This window comes from Schistocerca americana, chromosome 5 (genome assembly GCF_021461395.2).
Source record: "Schistocerca americana isolate TAMUIC-IGC-003095 chromosome 5, iqSchAmer2.1, whole genome shotgun sequence".
NCBI classification, from domain to species: Eukaryota; Metazoa; Arthropoda; class Insecta; order Orthoptera; family Acrididae; genus Schistocerca; species Schistocerca americana.
The window spans coordinates 219,246,318-219,270,284 of record NC_060123.1 but is presented as its reverse complement, the minus strand read 5'-3'; positions in this window follow the sequence as shown (position 1 = coordinate 219,270,284).

The window sequence follows — 23,967 nt, the reverse complement described above, 5'->3', positions numbered from 1 at the left end:
CAGCCTACTTACAACGTCTACCGTGAGCATCCCAGACGTGCTCGATGGGGCTTACGTCTGGAGAACAGGCAGGCCACTCCATTCGCCTGATATCCTCTGTTTCAAGATACTCCTCCATGATGGCCCCTCGGTGGGGCCGTGTGTTATCATGCATCACGAGGAAGGTGGGATCCGCTGTACCCCTGAAAAGGCGTACATACTGGTGCAAAAATAACGTCCCGATGCACCTGTCCTGTTACAGTTCCTATGTCGAAGACATGCAGGGGTGTAAGTGCCCCAATCATAATCCCAGCCCACACCATCAAACCATGACCTCCATACAGGTCCGTTTCAAGGACATTAAGGGGTTTGTACCTGGTTCCTGGTTTACGCCAGATGAAAATCCGGCGGGAAGCACTATTCAGACTATAACTGGACTGGTCTGTGAACATAACCTGGGACTACTGTTCCAATGACCATGTACTATGTATTTGACACCAGGCTTTACGGACAGTCTGGTCCCTTTAATCCCACAAACCAACTTTACGGACTCTCCTGTGACCAGGGATCAGTGGAATGCACCTTGCAGGCCGCCGGTCGAATAAACCATGTCTGTTCAGTCGTCTGTAGACTGTGTGTCTGGAAACAACTTTTTCAGTGGCTGCAGTAAGGTCCCGATCAAGGCTACCTGCAGTACTCCGTGGCCGTCTGTGGGCACTGATGGTGTGATATCGGTCTTCGGGGTGGTGTTGTACACTGTGGACGTCCCGTACTGTAGCGCCTGGACACGTTTCCTGTCTGCTGGAATCGTTGCCATAATCTTGAGATCACTCTTTGTGGCACACGGAGGGCCCATGCCTGCTGTGTTTGACCAGCCCCCAGTCTCCCTAGTATTCTACCCCTCATAACGTCATCAATATGTGTTCTTTGAGCCATTTTCAACACACAGTCACCATTAGAACGTCTGCAAACGTCTGCACACTTACTCGCTGCACCTTACTCTGACATACACCAACACATCTCTGCATATGTGGAATGCTGCCAGCGCCACCGTGCGACGACTGCAGGTCAAATGCACCGCATGGTCATACCCTAAGGTGATTTAAACAGAAAAACTGCCCACCACAGCGTTGTTTCACCATGTATCACCATTCTCCTTAATTTATGAGCATGAGTGTACTAAAACTACTAACATGCCTCACCTGGTTCAAATGGTTCAAATGGCTCTGAGCACTATGGGACTCAACTTCTTAGGTCATTAGCCCCTAGAACTTAGAACTAGTTAAACATAACTAACCTAAGGACATCACACACATCCATGCCCGAGGCAGGATTCGAACCTGCGACCGTAGCGGTCTCGCGGTTCCAGCCTCACCTGGAATCTACATCCTTCTACCATTATTGTAACCAATAAATCCCTCATCTGACCCATCATAAGCTACGGCAACGTTACCTGAATTTCTGGCTCCCCTAAATTCTACAAGCCCCTTGAAATCCTAGAATGATATGCACTCTGCCTCACCTTCCACATCCACTCACTTTCCCTATCTCACATGCTGTACTAACTCATCCACTTCCGACACCTTCCTCTCTTCCTAGAACACCTTCGGGTCTGAAACATTAATCGCTAAACCCAGTCACAGCACCCAATTTCCCACCCACTAATAGCCAATTCAGGTACCCTGCTGCACGACTACATCCTTATTCCACCTTCCATAAATCTCCGTGCCTTATCTGTCCCCTTCCGCCGAAATTTTAACCTACTCCCACTCCCCAAAGACGAAATCTGCCTCGAAATACATCCCTCATTGAAATCCTAATCACAACGCTCCACCTCAAACTATCCTCCCATTTCTTCCTTCCCCCTTCGTCCACTTTGCTGACTTCTAGTCGCTACCAGCGATACTACACGGCTCCATAGTCACACTCATCATCCCACCTTCATCATGACAAATTTTTTCATGTATCACTTACAGGGTAACCTCCCCATCGCACCCCCCTCAGATTTAGTTATAAGTTGGCACAGTGGATAGGCCTTGATAAACTGAACACAGATCAATTGAGAAAACAGGAAGAAGTTGCGTGGAACTATGAAAAAAATAAGCAAAATATACAAACTGAGTAGTCCATGGCCAACATAAGCAACATATTGGAGTATGTGAGTTTCGGAGCGCCGTGGTCCCGTGGTAGCGTGAGCAACTGCGGAACGAGAGGTCCTTGGTTAAATTCTTCCCTCGACTGAAAATTTTACTTTCTTTATTTTTGCATAGTTATTATCTGTCCGTTCGTTCATTGACATCTCTGTTCACTGTAATAAGTTTAGTGTCTGTGTTTTGCGACCGCATCGCAAAACCGTGCGATTAGTAGACGAAAGGACGTGCCTCTCCAATGGGAACAGAAAACATTTGATCGCAAGGTCATAGGTCAACCGATTCCTCCACAGGAAAACACATCTGATATATTCTATACGATACTGGTGACGGCATGTGCGTCACATGATAGGAATATGTTGTGAACCCACCTAACTTGTACACTTCGCGAATGGGTAAAAAGATTCTTCTACCTTGCCCGATTTAGGTTTTCTTGTGGATCTGATAATCACTCCCAAAGAAGCGATGAAAACATAAGAGTTTGTCACATAAACTGAAAATAAAAAATTAAACTTATCACTCGATGGAAGATTTGAACCAACGACCTTCCGTTCCGCAGCTGCTCACGTTACCACGAGACCACGGTGCTCCTGCGTTCCCATCGTCCTTAATGTTGCCTATCTTCCCTTGAACTACTCAGTTTGTATATTTTGCTTATTTTTTCACAGTTCCACACAACTTCTTCCTGTTTTCTCAATTGATCTGTGTTCAGTTTTTCACGGCCTATCCACTGTGCCAACTTCTAACTAAATCTGAGGGGGGTGCGATGGGGAGGTTCCCTTGTTAGTGTCACAGTTACAGCATTTCATCACCCATTTTTTTCAATGATTATATTTTTACTGTGATATAAAAGTGAGTGGATGCGGAAGGTGAGGCGGAGTGCATTTCTTTCTAGGATTTCAAGGGGCTTGTAAAATTTAGGCGAGCCAGAAATTCAGGTAACGTTGGCGTAGGTTATGATGGGTCAGATGAGGGATTTATTGGTTACAATAATGCTAGAAGGATGTAGATTTCAGGTGAGGCTGGAACCGCGAGTGCAAAATGGCTAAGCAGGGATGGCGAGAGGACAAATAAAAAAATGCAGTAAATGAAGCAGGCAAAAATGAATACAAACGTCTCAAAAATGAGATCGACAGGAAGTGCAAAACTGCTAAGCAGGAATGGGTGGAGGACAAATGCAGGGATGTAGAGGCTTATCTCACCAGGGGTAAGATAGATACTGCCTACAGGAAAATTAAAGAGACCTTTGGAGAGAAGAGAACCACTTGTATGAATATCAAGAGGTCAGATGGAAGCCCAGTTCTAAGCAAAGAAGGGAAAGCAGAAAGGTGGAGGGAGTATATAGAGGGTCTATACAAGGGTAATGTACTTGAGGACAATATTATAGAAATGGAAGAGGATGTAGATGAAAATGAAATAAGACCTGAGTCGAAACAAGGCCCCGGGAGTAGACAACATTCCATTAGAACTACTGACGGCCTTGGGGGAGCCAGTCATGACAAAACTCTACCATTTGGTGAAAAAGATGTATGAGACAGGCGAAATACCCTCATACTTTAAGAAGAATATAATAATTCCAATCCCAAAGAAAGCAGGTGTTGACAGATGTGAAAATTACCGAACTATCAGTTTAATAAGTCACAGCTGCAAAAGACTAACGCGAATTCTTTACAGACGAATGGAAAAAATTGTAGAAGTCGACCTCGGGGAAGATCAGTTTGGATTCCGTAGAAATGTTGGACCACGTGAGGCAATACTGACCTTACGCCTTATCTTAGAAGAAAGATTAAGAAAAAGCAAACCTACGTTTCTAGCATTTGTAGACTTAGAGAAAGCTTTTGACAATGTTGACTGGAATACTCTCTTTCAAATTCTGAAGGTGGCAGGGGTAAAATACAGGGAACGAAAGGCTACTTACAATTTGTACAGAAACCAGAAGGCAGTTATAAGAGTCGAGGGCATGAAAGAGAAGCAGTGGTTGGGAAGGGAGTGAGACAGGGTTGTAGCCTATCCCCGATGTTATTCAATCTGTATATTGAGCAAGCAGTGAAGGAAACGAAAGAAAAATTCGGAGTAGGTATTAAAATCCATGGAGAAGAAATAAAAACTTTGAGGTTCGCCGATGACACTGTAATTCTGTCAGAGACAGCAAAGGACTTGGAAGAGCAGTTGAACGGAATGGATAGTATCTTGAAAGGAGGGTATAAGATGAACATCAACAAAAGAAAAATGAGGATAATGGAATGTAGTCGAATTAAGTCGGGTGATGCTGAGGGAATTAGATTAGCAAATGAGACACTTAAAGTAGTAAAGGAGTTTTGCTATTTGGGGAGCAAAATAACTGATGATGGTCGAAGTAGAGAGGATATAAAATGTAGATTGGCAATGGCAAGGAAAGCGTTTCTGAAGAAGAGAAATTTGTTAACATCGAGTGGAGATTTAAATGTCTGGAAGTCGTTTCTGAAAGTATTTCTATGGAGTGTAGCCATGTATGGAAGTGAGACATGGACGGTAACTAGCTTCGACAAGACGAGAATAGATGCTTTCGAAATGTGGTGCTACAAAAGAATGCTGAAGGTTAGATGGGTAGATCATATAACTAATGAGGAGGTATTGAACAAGATTGGGGAGAAGTTTGTGGCACAACTTGACTAGAAGAAGGGATCGGTTGGTAGGACATGTTCTGAGGCATCAAGGGATCACCAGTTTAGTACTGGAGGGCAGCGTGGAGGGTAAAAATCGTAGAGGGAGACCAAGAGATGAATACACTAAACAGATTCCGAAGGATGTAGGTTGCAGTAGGTACTGGGAGATGAAGAAGCTTGCACAGGATAGAGTAGCATGGAGAGCTGCATCAAACCAGTCTCAGGACTGAAGACCACAACAACATAAAATCGTGAAACGAGTTTTAAAAACCATCAATATTTTCCATCTATGTGTATTTTACAAAATCTTAGTTTATTGTCACTTCTTGTTCTGTAAACATCGTCAGTATCATCCACCTCTGTAGTTTTTAACAAAATCACTTGTTACTGACACCTTTGATATATTTTAACCATATTTAAATACAGTTCATGTAACCTTTGGCTGAAGAGCGGTTTTTATCCGCTGCCCGCCCTCCCTCGTAGTGAAGAACTGAAATAACATTAAAGAAAGAAAAAAGAAGAAGATAGAAGCTAGATGTAGACAGCGTTATTCCTACCTACATTGTGCAGCGATCGGAAATGTTAATCATTTGCTTATCAAGCATGTAGTAGACTTCGTGGCAATTTGACGTTTTTGCTGTCCATCTTCATGGCGTTGAAGTTCTACTGGCCAGCAGTGTGCACTGTTAGAATTATGTAAGTAAGAGCGGCCCCAGATTAGTGTACAGCGGTTTTAGGTTTAACAGGTACATATTAATATACACTGGAAGCTAAACGCGAAAATTATACAGAAATCCGTCAACACCACACAACGCCGCTGCATGAGTGCCACGTCTTACATTCTCCTTCTCTTTTTTTCGTCTTGGGAGCCGGCTAGCGCTGCATGTTAACAGCGCCACTCAGTCGCTTCCTGGGGCCCTATTATTCTTCTCGTTTTGCTGTCTCTGTTAGGGTATCATTAATTCCAAAATCACGCGAACTAATTCGGGACTACTCTATCGAATGGGACTACTCTATCGAATGGCCAAATAAAATTCCACTTTAATTAACGGACGCAGACATTTGCCTGCACGGGAACAGCGACTATTAGAAATTAAAGTTGCAGCGTAGCCTCAGGTCGCATGTAACTTTTTCTTCACACGTTTCGCTCGACCAACGCAAGCATCTTTAGAACTTGCAATGGCGCTTGCTAGATGTTCCCAAAGAGGTATGCGTAAGATAAAAAAGGAAGCGATGCTGTTAGATGAGGGAGATGTGACTGTCACTTTTTTCTTAAGTTGGCAGAAAGAGAGGAGTCTGTGGTGCGTCTTGAGGAAAAGAGGACGAGAACATTTTTATCGCTCTTCTTATTGTAAGAGTTTTGTTAGTAAGATTGGATTTAGGGGTTAATATAAAGAACGGGAAGTGAGTTATAGTGCCTGTCTAGTTGTATGACTAACAGTTCGTCTCACAGAATCGAAATTTAAGTTTCTTTCATTAGGCGACGTGGTCAACAATTAGCAGTTTCTACGGCGGCTGTATTCGAGACGACCATCGCACACAAAGAACAGGTAAAACTTCCCACTGAGAAGAAAAGACAACTAAGAACATTTACTATTAAATTTCCTAGAAAGTATATTTCAAATATGTTTGGTGGTGTATGTTCGGCAGCCAGCCTTCCATTTATGACTTCACAGTTAAAATTCGTAAAACATTCCCGGTTCAAAAACTCTAATTCATTATCCAGCCAGTAGTAAGAAAAAAGAATAGAATACAGTCTGTGCAAATAGAGTGTGTCATACAACCATACAATAAGATGAATTAACAGATTCAAATTAGAAAATGATAACATAATACCATATATGTACTTTGTAAATAAATAAGTATGCTGTGAACGCCTTCCTCTTCGAATACTTCACTCTGACAATTGTGGGCGTAAGAGGAATCGTGCCACGATGTACGAATGGTATGTTTTATCTACGTCAATAAAGACCAGTCTGAATGCCATCAGTAACCTGTTACATACATTATATGTGTATTGACGCCTGTAAAATTGGAAATTATAATTATAATTTGTAATTTTAGTATGTCCCTTTAAAATTATTTTAATAAGTGGGTATGTTTTATAGACTAGTATGTGTGGATGCCCGAAAAATCGGCCGATACTTGCCATAGTTTAGTGATACTAGTGTTTTTTGTATTGCATAGCATTACATAAGCTTCATCAGGCTGTTTCAGAGAAAGCACATATCGATAGGATTTTGGCTCGCTCAACAAGAAATGCTATTTACTCTTAGAATACACCTGCCAAAGAGTTTACATTAACTGTACACAAGCAACTTACTTCACTTTATGTGCGAGGTCGGTGCCATACATAGTTCGATATTTCTAACGAGTGACCCTTTCCATGTAATATGTTATCATGTTGTAAGTTGAACCTGTTAACATCTTCAACTTTTGTAGTCTTGTCTTCCTCAGTTGCGTTTAATATTACGGTATATTGATAATTTTTACTTTATGGGTCGTCTGAAAGCAACTGAGTGAAACACAGTTTTAGTGCTATGCGCGTTTCGCCTTTATTTCTGCAAGGCATCTTCAGTGGTCTGGAATATGTACATATGTTTGCTATTTAATTTACATTTTGATCACTGTATCTATAGGTTATAAACAGTTCTGGTGGTTGGTATTTCCTATTAAGTAGCAATATTTTGAACTGTGCTTACAGGTTGCGTGGACGATTTCCTACATATTACGCTCATGTCGCATTTTTGGTGTTGTTGTTCTTCTTCTTCTAAATGCCAATTTGTGGTTTTTTTCCCCACGTTTCACAGCACTATGAACTAGACACTTGTTTCGATGCAATGTTTTGGTTTGTGTTGCCGACTGTCAGATGTTATTGCTAAAGATCGAATGTTATTGCCAACTTTCGAGTGTAATTATTGAAGTATCTGTGATCTGTTTGTGTATGCATTTGTGTGTGTGTGTGTGGTTTGGTGTGATATAATTCTTTTTGTCTGTGTGTGTGTTTTTGTCTCGTAAAATTGTGTTTCATTCAGTTGCTGTCAGACGGTCCATAAAGTAAAAATTATCAATATACTGTTGAATCTGTTATTTATCTTGTTGTATGGCTGTGTACCGCATTGTATTTTCACAGTTCTGAAGATGCTTTCGTTGATCGATTGAAACATATAAAATGGAGAAAAAGTTACATGTGACTTGTGGCGACTCTACAATTGTAACTTCAATCAACGTTTTGTTTGTAAAGAAACGGAGTTTTCCTTTGATACTGGCCTTGGAGTGAGGCACGCAGTCTGCTGACTCCATATGCACATTGAAAAAATGAAATTGCAGATATCTGGCACAACACCAGAGAAAATGCGCCGTTAGACTCTCAGGAGAGACAGCCGGTACGTAAGCCAGTGGAGCAAGGTTTTGCACTAATCGCGCATCTGCAAACGTGTGTGAGCTTAGATTCAACGAGACAAGGGATTGAAAGAACGGCTCTTATGAAACTAAGAAAACAAAAGAACTTTACGTCGAAATAAGTATTAATCAAAATAAAAGCAGTCGGTTCGAAAATGCACATCTGTGAAATAGAAAACTGCTGCTGGGGAACATTTAGTAGTGTGTTGTTGTACGTTGTGCATTGTAACGTGCTTGGATCCTTCTTGGCTAACTACACACAAGATAGTGAAGACGTTGCTGCTCGAGTTTTGTCCCTCTCTTTGACTGCGGTTACATACAGATCATCCATTGTTTGAGAAGAGCTCTCGCGACGATGCACTGCAAATTTCAACTAGTCTGAAGGATGCTCAGATTGGTTCATGTTAGCGGATAATGCAGACTGCTTCATTTGGTTGATTCCAGCCTCCAGGGAGAGGGTGTTCAAGGAATGCATGCAGTGTTGCTGTATGTTATCGTTTAGAAAGGTGAACCTATTACCGAAATGTTGACTCTAGGGCTGTGCAGTTCCGGTACTGTACAGTCCAAAATTTGCCCTCGATAGCGACGAGAGGCGTCTAACAATCTCTCCTCGATACCGGTCCAAACCATGACTGCCCCCATCCCAACTGCATGCCTGAAACGGTCATTGGTACTGGCCAACTCCAACTCCTCCTGCAATGATAATAAAGGGTCAGACAAATTCTCCCCTCGGTGGTGAACAAAACTCGAGGCGTTGATCCAGATTCCATCCTACGTGTTCACTTGCTCACACCTTTCATGCACTACAGAGCTGGTGCATGTGTACTGTTGTTTGTAATGGACACCCAGAGGACAAGCTGATCCTGTGGAGACAGTCGCGTACTGTGTGGGTCAACACAGTCCTCCAAGTTGCCTCCAAAAGGTGGCACACAGTACTGTTGCACTCTTCTCGGGTTACCTCAGTTTCACTGTAAAATCAGCAGTCAGTTGCACAGTTGTTTTTATTTTATACTAGCGAACCCGAAATACTTCGCAGTTGCTAAATGTGTATAGGAATTGCATATGCATCCTAACGTCCATCTCCCACTCTATCTCTCTCCTCCTCTCCCCTCCCTTTGTCTATCTCCTCCTCCTCTCCTCTATTTCTGTCCATCACATTAATCCCGCTCGCTGTTCATCTCTTATCCCACAGCCGCGCGGGATTAGCCGAGCAGTCTTAAGCGCTGCAGTCATGGACTGTGCGGCTGGGCCCGGCGGAGGCTCGAGTCCTCCCTCGGGCATAGATGTGTGTATTTTACCTTAGGATAATTTAAGTTAAGTAGTGTGTAAGCTTAGGGACTGATGACCTAAGCAGTTAAGTCCCATAAGATTTCACACACATTTGAATATTTTTTTCTTATCTCACACTATCTCTATGTCCTTCTCCCTCTACTCTCTCTCTCCTTATCCTCCTTCCCCTTCTTCATATCAATTTCCTCTTTCCTTCTCACATCCATTTCCTCCCCCCTTCTCCGTCCATCTCCTCCTTCCCCCTGTTTCTGATCTTATTTATTGTTACTGAAAAGGGAATCTTGATTGGGAACAGAAGTCAAAAGGAACGGGTAAATCTGTTGGAATCATTAGCACACAGGGTACGAGGGAGACTTTTCCAAAAAATGGTTCAAATGGCTCTGAGCACTATGGGACTTAAAGCCTGAGGTCATCAATCCTCTAGAACTTAGAACTACTTAAATCTAAGGACATCACACACATCCATGCCCAAGGCAGGATTCGAACCTGCGACCGTAGCGGTCGCGCGGTTCCAGACTGAAGCGCCTAGGACCACGGCCACTGCGGCCGGTCAGACCTTTCCAATTGCTGTATCTGTGAGGATAGGAGCTATAATGACAGTATATCGTATGGTTTTAAACTACGAACAGGTATGATTATAAAGTTAGCAATAAAGGCAACTTTCCTGTTTTCTGGTAACGACAACTGCGAAAAGGACGACTAAAGAGCATATTTTTAAAACACAGCTTAGCATGTTCTTTCTGTCAGCCGGTTTAACTGAGAGTGTTTATTGTATAATTCTTATTCTATTTGCCTCCAAATGCTGTCTACGTTCTTCGTCAGTCTCATTGACTCGACGATAATGTACTTGGCCGCAATGCGCGTACGCCAACCAAATTTCGACGCTTGTTGTTGTTATGAAAACATACGACAGCGGAACTGTGAAACTGAACGACAAATTTTTTTTAACGAAAACATATGGCTGCAGAACTGTCAAACCGACCATCACATTTCTTTCATTGAGATTTTCATACAAAAATACCATACAAATTTCCGACTCTTCCTGTGGATTTTCCAAAAATTTTCTTTTATGTAACCTTGTCCGGACAATTACGAACATACAAAGAAAATAAAAAAAGACCAGCCATATCGGTCGAGCCTTTCTCAAGTGATGATCTCTTACACATGCGGAAACTTATTTTTATTTACATAGATTACCGGTTTCAGCAGATTTATCTGTCAGCTTCAGAAACCTATAAAACTTGGGATATTATAAAGCATTAGAGTTTGGCCATACGTTTATGTAAACTGTAAGAAGCGTATCACGAAAACTTACTTAATATTGGTTTGGCAGATGTCTATATTTTCTTCACAGAAGCGTGATGCCGTGACCTGTCCAAAAGTGTACATACTGTGTATGATAATCATAAACCCAGATTGGTAACATACAGTAAACGAATCACATTTATGTACACAGTCAAATTGGGCTAGCAGCAACTATAATCACAAAAGCAAACAAAAAGTAAAACTAAGGTATGTAAAGGAAATTATATGTACTACATCTGTAAACATGACATATAGGCTATTGCTGATATTAGCATCTAACAGGAATGTAGTACTTTTCACCATTTTATGAGTGATGCTATATAGTCAGAGCAGTGTCTATTTTTCAATGCAAGCTGATCGTTCAATAAAGCATTGGAATTTAGGTATGACTGGTTGTATAGTTCAAATCCTTCCAAGAGGTTCATTTTGTAGCACTTGTCAACCATATGCAAAATTTTCATATTGAGCAAAGATGGAGACAGAAGAACATCTTTATCGATTTCGAAGTGTTCTGCAAAAGTTGACTTACATAAATTTTCACCCTGGTGATTAAGTGCTTACGAAAGCATGTCGTAAATAACATCGTCCGCAGCTCGTGGTCGTGCGGTAGCGTTCTCGCTTCCCACGTCCGGGTTCCCGGGTTCGATTCCCGGCGGGGTCAGGGATTTTCTCTGCCTCGTGATGACTGGGTGTTGTGTGCTGTCCTTAGGTTAGTTAGGTTTAAGTAGTTCTAAGTTCTAGGGGACTGATGACCATAGATGTTAAGTCCCATAATGCTCAGAGCCCATTGAACCATTTGAAATAACATCCCTGCCTGTCTTATATAAAGACTCGGACATACACTAAAGCGCCAAAGAAACTGGTACAGGCATGCATATTCAAATACAGAGATACCTAAACGGGCAGAATACGGTGCCGTGGTCGGCAACGCCTACATAAGACAACAAGTGTCTGGCGCAGTTGTTAGATCGATTACTGCTGCTACAATGGCAGGTTATCAAGATTTAAGCGAAACTGAACGTGGTGTTATAGTCAACGCACGAGCGATGGGACACAGCATCTCCGAGGTAGCGATAAATTGGGGATTTCCCCGTACGACCATTTCACGAATTACCGTGAATATCGGGAATCCGTTAAAACACCAAATCTCGGACATCGTTGCGGCCGGAAAAAGATCCTGAAAGAAAGGAATTGACGACTGAAGAGAATCGTTCAACGTGACAGATTTCAATGCTGGGCCATCAAAAAGTGCCAGCGTGCGAGCCATTCAACGAAACATATTCGATAAGGGCTGTCGGAGAAGAAGGCCCACTCGTGTACCCTTTATGACTGCACGATACAAAGCTCTACTCTTCGCCTGGGCCGATCAACACCGGCATTGGGCTGTTGATGACTGGAAACATGTTGCCTGGGTGGACGAGTCTCGTTTCTGATTGTATCGAGCAGATGCACGTGTACGGGTATCGAGACAACGTCATGTATCCATGGACCTTGCATGTCAGCAGGGGACTGTTTAAGCTGGTGGAGGCTCTGTAATGGTGTGGGGTATGTGCAGTTGGAGTGATATGGGACGCCTGACACGTCTAAATACGACTTTGACACCTACGTAAGCATCCTGTCTGATCACCTGCATCCATTCATGTCCATTTTGCATTCCGACGAACTTTGGCGATTGCAGCAGGACGTTCTCTTCAGAAGAGAACCCCACCCCTTGTGCTCTCATTTATGGACAGCCCTGCAGGGTTGATGGTGTGAATGCCCTCCAGCACTACGTCACTACGTCGTGTTGGGAGCTTTTGCGTGCTCGCGGGTCTCTACATGATATTAGGCAGGTGTACCTGTTTCTTTGGCTCTTCAGCGTATATTACATCAAATTTTATATACCACAGGTCTGAGAAAATTGTCAGTTACAGTCTTCTCATTTTGTATAAGGAGCATCTTGGTGCTATTATTGGTTGCAAAGACACAGTATTGTGTTTTTAAACAAATTAGTTATACGATGTGAAATGTCACCTATAAATGGGACTGTAGTGTATTTCTTAACAGGAAGGCCATTTTTATTGAGTGTAAAGGAATTTATATTCTTATTGGTTTTATTTTTATAATATTTTTGATTGATATCCGTTTTTGTCCGCTATACAGGGTGAAAAGTATTTAAACCGACAAACTCTGGGTGGTTGTAGGGGACATCAAAACAAATACTTTTCCCTAATGTAATTTTTTCCTATGAGGATTATTTAAACCGGTGGAGGCTGTATTACGATCTTCGGTTGTTAGAGGCCGTATTACGATCTTCAGTTGTTAGAGGGCGTATTACGCCATTCAGTTGTAGGCAACTGCTGTCCACCTGTGTAGTAGTGCATTGTCTCTGTTTACTAATGGAGCGATACACCTGGAGTGAGTTCACTGATATGGTTGGTGCGCACTACGTAGCGCACCACAACGGACGAGCTGCACAGCGGGTTTATCAACAACAATATCCTAATCGCCGTATCCCACATCATACTGTACGATCTTTGCTGCCGGGTACCAATGTCTGCGTGAGACCGGGTCATTTAGCAGATTACGTGGACAGGGACGCCGTCGCACGGTAAGAACGCTGCAATTTGAGGAAGCTGTCTTGCAGCATGTGGAGCGGGATCCTTCAATCAGCATTCGTGCAATTGCACGTAACATAGGGACGTATCAGACGAATGTAAGAACAGTCCTTCGAGAGCAATTGTTATGTCCATTTCACTTACACAACGTGTCCACAACCTGGAACCAGTGGATTATCCACCCAGGGCACAGTTTTCGCAGTGGTACCTGAAACAGTGTGAAATTCATCCTACATTTCCATCCTCTGTGCTGTTTACTGATGAAGCAACGTTCGGGCGTGATGGAGTCTTCAACACGCACAACTGACATGTTTGGAGTGAGGATAACCCACATGCCACAGTTACTAGCGCTCATGAAGTGCGGTTCTTCGTTAATGTGTGGTTCGGTGTTGTTGGGGACTGTTTAACTGGGCTGTACCTGCTACCTAGCCCATTAAGTGGCAGGAACTATTACAATTTTGTCGCCAGAGCATTGCCAGAATTGCTGGAAGACGTCCCGCTCCCTACAAGACAAGGCATGTGGTTCCAACATAACGGGGCGCCGGCACATTTCAGTCGTCGTGTGCATCGATTCCTGGACCGACGGTTCCCAGAAAGGTGGCTTGGCAGAGGTGGTCCTGTACCATGGCTTGCTCGATCCCCAGATATGTCCCCTCTGGACTTTTTTGTGTGGGGAGAGATGCGCAACCTTGTTTACGCAACTCCTGTTGCATCAGAGGAGGATCTGGTTGCCCGGATAGTAGCAGTAGCAGGAACAATTCAGGATACTCCTGGGGTTTTTGCCCGTGTTAGACAGAACATGATCCGACGGTGTAACCTTTGTTTACGTGTCAATGGAGGCATTGTTGAAAATCTACTGTAACTGAAATTGGGCTGTGTTAATGTGTTGTTTCTTGGTCATAAAAAATGGAAAAGTGTTTATTGGGTTAATTAATTTGCCACCAGAGAAATCTTTCTCTACCGGTTTAAATACTCCTCATAGGAAAAAAAATGACATAAGGGAAAAATATTTGTTTTTATGTCCCCTACAACCTCCCAGAGCTTGTCGGTTTAAATACTTTTCACCCTGTATACGTTAAGGTTTTCAGTTTAGTCGCAATAGCAAAAGGGGTTTTGTGGGCTGCTGAAGAAGACGCATTAATCTGTTGAAGCCGGTAAAAAGAAATAAAAATAGTCGTGTACCTGACGATCGAATTTTATTCTGAATTATAGAGCGTGAATATAAATAAAACCTGCAAACTGCAGGGAAGGGCTGCTGACTGGAAACGGAGGAGAAAAGGTCCAACGAACATGTGTCCGGAAATGCATCGTTGTCACGGTAGATGGCGCTGATGAATGAAAGTTCCTCTGACTACGTGCCGTGTGTTCCCTGTGTGTTGCAGGCTGTGTGGTTGACGCAGCGTACCGCGAGCAGCAGAATGGTCTGGTATTCATGTCGAAAAGAAGCCAAGATGGTGTTTATGTAGGGCCAAGCAGATGGTAACGATCGAGAGGTAGAAGCTGGTCCTCCAAAACTGGTGCACGCGCAGTCTGCCGCCTCCCTGCACGTTCATCTGTCTGAAAGGACCCATGATCTCACAAACGCTCTAAAAGGGCTTGAAATGTTGTGTGATGTGGCTGGTGTTTTTGAATATACTTGTTTTGGTATGGCCATTCTGCCTCTCGGCCATTTCCATCTGCTTGGGCGTACACAAATATCTCGGCTTGTTCCCGACATGAATACCGGATCATTTGCTGCTTACAGTACGTTGCGTCAATCACACAGCCTGCAACACACAAGGAACACACCGCACATGGTCAGAGGAACGTTCATTCGTCAGCGTAATCTACCGTGGCAACAATACATTTCTGGACACAAGTTTCCTGGCCTTATCTCTTCCTTTCCCAGTCAAGAATCAGTCCCTGCAGTGTGTCGGTTTTATTGATGCTCACCATGTAGACTATAGCTGCTGAGAAAATAGCAGCTATGCATAAATCGTACCTTAATTTCTTGCTTGTGATCATTAAACTGTTGCTGTTGACCACGAGCGACCTCTACGAGGGAGATCCTGAATGTTCGAATGATATTTGGTTGCACAGTTTCATAATACATTTGTTATACGTGAAGACCTGCCACTCTTTTTGAAAATGAACCTCTGTGTTAGTAGAAGTTGTGAACTTTTTCTCCGCTCTGCAGTATCCCCCCATATACTGATTACATTAATAACGCAATCTAACTATATGAAAATCTTTCAAAGATGGCAAATATTTTGTAAAGCATAACGAAACAGGTGACGTTACTCGGAAGTAAACAGTTGAAATTTGAATTAGAACATCGACTGCAGACATCGTATTGTACTGCTGCAAGTGTAGTAAGCCGATCTTAATAGTTTCAGTTTGCCCAGGACAACTATGTTTGTCATTTGTGTATTATACTGCTCAAGAAATAATAAACCCATATGCTGGTGTCGTGGAAGAAATGATGACGCCGTCTCTGTTTTCCTAAAAGCGGCCCATGTGATATTGTAAAATTCTTATGGAAGGTAATTGCAAGTGCTGCATTTTTATTTTCCATTACCTCTGATCTAATAACTAAGAAAGGTAAAGGGGCAGATTTCATGAAGCAAATAGGGATTTGTGACATTAGGTAGAAATCGTGAATAAAGAAAAAAAGTGCAAGATAAAAAATTTTGTAGGACCAAACATATCTACATCTACTTGGATACTCTGCAAATCACTTTTAAGTGGCTGGCAGAGGGTTCATCGAACCATCTTCACAATTCTCTATTATTCCAATTTCGCATAGCGCGCGGAAAGAACGAACACCTATATATTTCCGTACGAGCTTCGATTTCCCTTATTTTATCGTGGTGATCGTTCCTCCCTATGTGGGTCGGTGTCAACAAAATATTTTCGCATTCAGAGGAGAGTGTTGGTGATTGGAATTTCGTGAGAAGATTCTGTTGCAACGAAAAACGACTTTCTTTTAATGATGTCCAGCCCAAATGAGGTATCATTTCTGTGACACTCTCTCATATTTCGCGATAATACAAAACGTGCTGCCCTTCTTTGGACTTACTCGATGTACTCCGTCAGTCCTATCTGGTAAGGATCCCACATCGCGCAGAAGTATTCTGAAAGAGGACAAGCGTAGTGTAGGCAGTCTCCTTAGTAGGTCTGTTACATTTTCTAAGTGTCCTGCCAATGAAAATGAAAAGTAAAATATAATGTTTCAAAAACACTGTACGGCGGCAAGATTTTGCTATCATAGATTTAATCGTTTTACAGATTTACGTTTATGTTAGACCATTTTTTCAATGCAAAATCAAATTGTTAATCATTTCATCGACTATTACTGGCTAGCACTTTGTACCAACAATTTCTGTGGTACTACATATCTGGGAGTTAATTAGGGCGGAGCATCGACAGAAAGAGCCATGTGGCCTCGCATTTCTCAGAAGCTGCTGTCGGTTAAAGAGAGGCTGGGAAGCATCTCGTTGTGCCCGTAGGGGGCGAACATTTACTGCCCCGAAAAAGAGCAGAACGTGGTGGTAGTGGCTTACGATGCTAGCGGACTCAGAAACCTCCGTAGAATGGACAGAGAGGGGAGGGGGGGGGGGGGGGGAGGGAGACGAGAAAAAAAAAATTCAAATTAGCTACCTGGGGAAAGAGCATCAGGGGCGGAAGAAGGTCTTTTTAGTATGAAGGAATGTGCGGTGTCAGACACAATGGTCGCGAGCTGACATCCAAGCAATCTTCTCTTGGGAAGCGATGGAGCATGCTACCCGCCAAAAAATAGAGATGCGTTTCTGTTTGGCGGAGTGCTGAGCGTGGAGGAGAGGTTCAAAATGGTTCAAATGGCTCTGAGCACTATGCGACTTAACTTCTGAGGTCATCAGTCACCTAGAACTTAGAACTAATTAAATCTAACTAACCTAAGGACACCACACACATCCATGCCCGAGGCAGGATTCGAACCTGCGACCGTAGCGGTCGCTCGGCTCCAGACTGTAGCGCCTAGAATCGCACGGCCACTGCGGCCGGCTGGAGAAGAGGAAACGAAAACTTTCAGAAATATTCTGAAAGGAATAGGAGCTTCAGGTGATTGGCTGGCAGAGTCGTGACCGATTGTAGTGGGTAGTAATGGTTTTGTAACGGCCGTGGGGTTCGTCGCCTGAGCGCAAACATAGACGCCGCATGTCCAGCAGGGAGTGGCGTATACCATGGGGAGGCACTTCCATCCGGAGGGCGATCGAACGCACTTTGCTGGTGAGAGCCGCAACCGGTTAAATTTTGAGACGTGTTGGTTTCGACACAGGGAGCATGTGAAGTCGTTTCTCTGTGACACAGCTGTTATTCTGTTCACTCGACCGACTATTCCTTAGTTTTCTGTGGAGATTGGCAAATACTGGAATGCTCGTTTACAGGAGAACACTTGAGGCGAATTTCTGTACTAGTGGGCAAACACAAATCTTGGCTCGTGTTTTGTCTTGTACTGAGGTAACTTCAGCCCTAGGGGTTTGCGGATGGCATATGGCGTCCACTGAGTAGGCAGAAAATTATAGGTACATCATGTACATCGCCTGTACAGCGGCCAGTGCCCAAAGAGCAGATCATTAGTGCAGTACAAATGCTATCTACTTCAGTAGGCGACATGCGAACTCTGGTTCGGTAGATAGGGAGACACTATCAGTAAATGTGCAGAGGTCCATTTGCTTGGCCACTGAGCTTTTTCTGAAAGTGCCGGTATGTTGTATGTCTTCTGTTTCTCACTGCTAATCATTATCAGCCAACTTTGTGTTCGTCTAACAAGGGGGACGGGGGGTTCTAAAGTGTCAGACATATGTTCTGGCACTCTCGAAATTGAATGTAGAGTAGAATCCGATGTTGTGTATGTCATATTTGTACAATATTTTGCACTGTACCTGTCATCAAGATAATTCGTTTTATGGATATCTCTAGGTGGTGGCTGTCAGTGGCATGGTCATTTGAATTATTTCTAGGCATGAGAATTCCACTGCGGAGACAACATTAGGCAACCACACGTACACACGCTATTTGTTATATACACCAGAGGTGTCATATAAAAAACACAAAATACAAGGTGTCCATGAAGTCCTGCTATCGTTTCAATAAATCATTATTTGGAAATCATGGATTGCTATAAAACGTTCATTAGCTCTCAAAATCTCTTTTCTGCTATGACAAAATTTCAAAGTGAGTCCCACTCATCACTCGTACAATGCCAAGCCCACATTCTGCTCATTTACAGGTAAGCACTGCAACTGCATTAGATGAGTATGTGCCAAGCAAGATCGTAAGAGATGGAAAAGAGCCACCGTGGTACAACAACCGAGATAGAAAACTGCTGCGGAAGCAAAAAAGGAAACTTCACGGCAAACATAAATATAGCCAAAGCCTTGCAGACAAACAAAAAATACGCGAAGCGAAATGTATTGTGGGGAGGGCTATGCGAGAGGCATTCAATGAATTCGAAAGTAAAGTTCTATGTTCTGACTTGGCAGAAAATCCTAAGAAATTTTGGTCTTATGTCAAAGCGGTAGGTGGATCAAAACAAAATGTCCAGACACTATGTGACCAAAATGGTACTGAAACAGAGGATGACAGACTAACGGCCGAAATACTAAATGTCTTTTTCCAAAGCTGTTTCACAGAAGAAGACTGCACTGTAGTTCCTTCTCTAGATTGTCGGACGGATGACAAACTGGTAGATATCGAAATAGACGACAGAGGGATAGTGAAACAATTAAAATCTCTCAAAAGAGGAAAGGCCGCTAGACCTGATGGGATATCAGTTCGATTTTACACAGAGTACGTGAAAGAACTTGCCCCCCTTCTCGCAGCGGTGTACCGTAGGTCTCTAGAAGAGCGTAGCGTTCAAAAGGATTGAAAAAGGGCACAGGTCATCCCCGTTTTCAAGAAGGGACGTCGAACAGATGTGCAGAACTATAGACCTATAACGTCGATCAGTTATAGAACTTTGGAACAAGTATTATGTTCGAGTGTAATGACTTTTATGGAGACTAGAAATCTACTCTGTGGAATCAGCATGGGTTTCGAAAAAGACGATCGTGTGAAACCCAGCTCGCGCTATTCGTCCACGAGACTCAGAGGGCCATAGACACGGGTTCCCAGGTAGATGCTATGTTTCTTGACTTCCGCAAGGCGTTCGATACAGTTCCCCACAGTCGTTTAATGAACAAAGTAAGAGCATATGGACTATCAGACCAATTGTGTGATTGGATTGAAGAGTTCCTAGATAATAGAATGCAGCATGTCATTCTCAATGGAGAGAAGTCTTCCGAAGTAAGAGTGATTTCAGGCGTGCCGCAGGGGAGTGTCGTAGGACCGTTGCTATTCGCAATATCTATAAATGACCTTGTGGATAACATCGGAAGTTCACTGAGGCTTTTTGCGGATGATGCTGTGGTATATCGAGAGGTTGTAACAATGGAAAATTGTACTGAAATGCAGGAGGATCTGCAGCGAATTGACGCATGGTGCAGGGAATGGTAATTGAATCTCAATGTAGACAAGTGTAATGTGCTGCGAATACATAGAAAGAAACATCCCTTATCATTTAGCTACAATATAGCAGGTCAGCAACTGGAAGCAGTTAATTCCATAAACTATCTGGGAGTAGGCATTAGGAGTGATTTAAAATGGAATGATCATATAAAGTTGATCGTCGGTAAACCACATGCCAGACTGAGATTCATTGGAAGACTGCTAAGGAAATGCAATCCGAAAACAAAGGAAGTAGGTTACAGTACATTTGTTCGCCCACTGCTTGAATATTGCTCACCAGTGTGGGATCAGTACCAGATAGGGTTGATAGAAGAGATAGAGAAGATGCAACGGAGAGCAGCGCGCTTCGTTACAGGATCATTTAGTAATCGCGAAAGCGTTACGGAGATGATTGATAAACTCCAGTGGAAGAATCTGCAGGAGAGACGCTCAGTAGCTCGGTACGAGCTTTTGTTGAAGTTGCGAGAACATACCTTCACCGAGGAGTCAAGCAGAGTATTGCTCCCTCCTACATATATCTCGCGAAGAGACCATGAGGATAAATCAGAGAGATTAGAGCCCACACAGAGGCATACCGACAATCTTTCTTTCCACGAACAATACGAGACTGGAATAGAGGGGAGAACCGATAGAGGTACTCAAGGTGCCCTCCGCCACACACCAGCCAGGTGGCTTGCGGAGTATGGATATAGATGTAGATCAGCATTTCTGATTGCATTGTTGATTCGTGGGCGAAGTGTAGCAGTGTCACTGACGGGTGTTATGTGTATCTGTGATCCTCGACATAACCCCACAAACGTAAGTCTAATGGCGTGACACTGGGAGCACGCAGTGGCCGTGTGGTGGGGCCACGACGCACCTTCACCTTTCGGGAAATCCCGCGCGTTCATAGTCCAATGTGGGGATGCACCATCATGTTGGATGATAAGAGACGGCTGCAGCTCTTGGATCTGTTGTAGCAGGAACTGTTCGAGCATGGCCATGTAAAAATCTCCCGTTATGGCTGTCTGTGCGAAGAAAAATGGGACTGTCACACTATCGTGGCCTCCCATACTGGCGTCGATAATTCCACAGTACCGTTATCACAGATTTTGATTCTGCATACTAGACGGCACTGTTGTGACCAGGTGAAATTACTTTCGTCTCGCCACAAGTACGGATTCTTTTATTTCTCTGGGAGACGGTTCATCAAACTAGAAAAGATGGAATATTAGTGCACTTTACTGCGTAAAAGGATACAGGATTTACTTAGCTTTGCCACACTTCTTTGCCACAGGAGTACCGGATAATTTACAACTGTCATGGAGTAGCAAAGCTTCGCTTGATGGACTAATTACGGAACTGTCCTCTTGCAGTTCAGAATGCAACATTTATGAAAGTACGTTTCATCTGAAACACTGTCCTGATGTTGACTGTTGTAGCTGAGGTCTCGAAATGGGCTGAGCTCTAGCTTCCTCAACACTATATTGGCCTCAGCGTGAGGACACTGCAGTACTGGGGGAAAGGCTTGGTCTGCAGGTGTGCTTTCCAGACGTAGTTTCGCACTGCAGCGAGCCCTCATTAATGTCTTTGGCATCGATTTGCATTGCTGACTTTGGTGTGGCACCACAGTGCCTGTGCCATCTCCTACTCTGTGACCATTTTGATGCACTCCAAGTCAGACCTGCAACATAAGACGAAAACTAAAACAGTGAAAGCTGCTAAACACGTTACAACAAACCACTATGTTCTATATCTAATAGTTTTTTTTGAAATGACAGTGGAGCTTTATGGACACCTTGTACTCGTACATAAGGTTACTCATCATGAATAAATACAAAGTATCAGATCAAATCGTTTTAACATCCCTACCTAAAATCGTAGGACAAAGAAAACACAGCAGTGTTACTAGTTCCTGAAATAAGATTTTAAGACTGAGAGGAACTGTCTATTGTCACTTGATGCTTAAGTTATAAACGGGTACTTATCATCATTTGTGCTGCTGATATCAAAAGAGAGAACAAGGGCATAACGTTCCCGACGGAAAGTCAAATTAAAAATGCAACACAAAAAGCAAAAGTGAAAACAAGACACAAGTGTCTAAACCATGTTCATTCGGTGTGCTACCAGGAACAAGAGTGCTTTTGGGTACACTCACGAGGTGTACAGAGCGGCTGCCAATGTGGCCGAGCGGTTCTAGGCGCGTCAGTCTGGAACCGCGTGACCGCTACGGTCGCAGGTTCGAACCCTGCCTCGGGCATGGATGTGTGTGATGTCCTTAGGTTAGCTAGGTTTAAGTAGTTCTAAGTTCTATAGTGCTCAGAGCCATTTGTACAGATCGAAATACACGCATCGAGCGCGCTCTTTGGCCTACACTTGCCTAATCTTAATCTTGCTGCTAAGAGATACGTTTAACATTTCATAATGGGGGGAACTCTGCGTGGTATACAGTCACTGTACTGAAACTTCTAAAGAAACAGAGATCACAGCATGATAGGTGTAAAAAAAGCATAGGGCTCTAAATGCAGATTTGCTGAATGAAACGCGTTTGGCTGCGAAGAGAACAACCCGTGAAACTTTCAGTGACTACTGTAGCAGAATATTGTCAAATTACCTTTCACAAAATCCAAAGAAATTCTGGTCGTATGTAAAGCTGTTAGTGGCACAAAAGTTAGTGTCCAGTCGTTAGCTAATGAGACAGGAATTTAAATTGAGGGTAGCAAAGCAAAAGCTGAAATCCTGAACTCCGTTTCCAAATGTTCCCTTACAAAGGACAGGAAAATTTCCCCAGTTCAATCCTCGTAAATGAGTAAATCAGCATTAGTGTTAATGGTGCTGAGAAAGAGTTGAAATAGTTAAAACTAAACAAAGCTCCTGATTCTATGCTCAATTTGCGGCTGAGTTAGCCCTTCTTCTTACTGTAATCTATCACAGGTCTCTCAAACAAAAAAACCGTCCCCAGTTCTTGGAAAAAAGAACAGTTCATACTCGTCTAGAAGAGGGACAGAAGAAGTGATCCACAAAACTACCGCCCAACAACCTTGACAATGATTTGTTGCAGAATCTTAGAAGATACTCTGAGCTCAAATATAATGAGTTATCTCGAACAGAGTGACCTCCTCCATGCCAACTAGTATGGTTTCCGGAAACACTGATCATGTGAAACCCAACTCGCACTTTTCTCACATGGCATACTGAAAGCTTTGGGTCAAGGCAGGAAGGCAAACGCAGTTTTTCTTCATTTCCGAAAAGCATTTGACTCAATACCACACCTACGCCTATTGTCGAAGGTATGATCATATAGCGTATCAAATGAAATTTGTGACTGGATTGAGAACTTTTTGGTAGGGAGGGCACAGCATGTTATCTTGGATGGAGAGTCATCGTAACTTCGGGTGTGTCCCAGAGAAGTGTCTTGGGATACTTGGTGCTAATGTTGTCTGTTAACACTTTGACGTCCAGCGACACCACAGTGGTGTCGTGTGCGAAATAGCGGTCAGCGGTCGGAAACACCACAGTGGTGTCGTGTGCGTAGTATCGCGCAGTGGCCGGTGACAGCACTTTAGTATCTTTTGCATTCTTTTGGTGTTTTGTTTACGTAACAATAAGTTATACACGTCAACAAGTTTTTTTGTTTTTATAAGTACTTGTGCACTTTCATCATGGCAGACGAAAGAGACGATACGATTATTTACGATGAATGCGCGGACGTCTTGTCTGACGTTCCGGACGACTTGGCCGATTGGGAAGAAAACACTGGATATCAAAACAATGAAAGTGAAGAAGAATCGTGGGAAGAAGAACTCGGCGAACGCTAAGGTTGCCAGCTGATTCGGATGAATCAGACGAAGAAGACAGACTGTGATTTACTGAGGACCAATTATAAATTTGAAGGATCTCTGGCTCCACACATATTTCCCAAAGATACACAGAGCGTCGTGGATATTGTAGAATTATATATTGGGAACGATCTATCTGAATATGTTAGCATCGAAACCAACAAGTATAACAGTCAAAATTGCAATAGAAGGGAACTGGATTAAAAAAAAAAAATGCCAAATTTGTCGACGTTACGGGACCAGAACTTAGAAA